Source organism: Lipotes vexillifer, unplaced genomic scaffold (assembly GCF_000442215.2).
Source record: "Lipotes vexillifer unplaced genomic scaffold, Lipotes_vexillifer_v1.1 scaffold295, whole genome shotgun sequence".
NCBI classification, from domain to species: domain Eukaryota; kingdom Metazoa; phylum Chordata; class Mammalia; order Artiodactyla; family Lipotidae; genus Lipotes; species Lipotes vexillifer.
In genome coordinates, this window is record NW_006773247.1 from 436239 (window position 1) to 437107 (window position 869).

Below are 869 nucleotides of genomic sequence, written 5' to 3' on the forward strand. Positions count from 1 at the left end.
AAAATCCTATCTTAAGTAATAGGTTAACCAAAATTTGCATGCAATTTCAAGAGGCTGGGTCATGGACTCATGAAAACACACACCTGAATTGTGATTGGTAGATGATGTGCCACCTGTCGTAACAACTAACCAACCGTTGTGCAGCTGATAGCTGTTATATAGATCTAATTGCTAAGAGGGATGTGCTGCCTCTATCCAGGTTACTTTCCACCTGCCAGGAGGCAGGTGGTTCATACATTGACTGTGCTTGGCCGTGCTCTGACTACCTTTTTAATCCTTGAAAGTTCTCCAGATCAGATGGTTTTCACAATGACTTCAGCAGGTGGTGTCAGGAGGATCCCCTGCTGGGAAACAAGTCACTAGATGCAGAGCCAATTTACCAGTGTGCCCTCAGTGAGTGACAAAGTAGAACAGCAAACCAAAGTTACACGAAGGAGTGGAGTCAGTCAGCAAACCTGGATGACTGCTGTTTTGCCTGCATCATCACTTGTGCTGGAAGCAGACTTTTTTACTCTTTAACTCCTGATTAATGAGAGAAAATGTACCATATTTTGCCTAATTGTCTGTCATTTTATTAATTGGATTTAGAAGTTTTCTTTACTTCTGTGAGTACATATGGGGAGGATAGTTGGGGGTAGAGAAAGCAGACAAATGTTCAGTCTTCCGTTGCAAACCAGATGCTGCCTGACTGGAAGGGAGAAGTATATAAATTGTTTGGCTAGTCCCTGCCAACAACATAACATCTACCAGCGGAAAGCAAATTGGTACATCATGTCAGTACTGATATTTTGTTTACAGCCTTATCTTTTGTTTAGCCATCTCAGGGATTTTCAATATGTTTTTCAACAAGAAAATTGTCCCTGATAAAC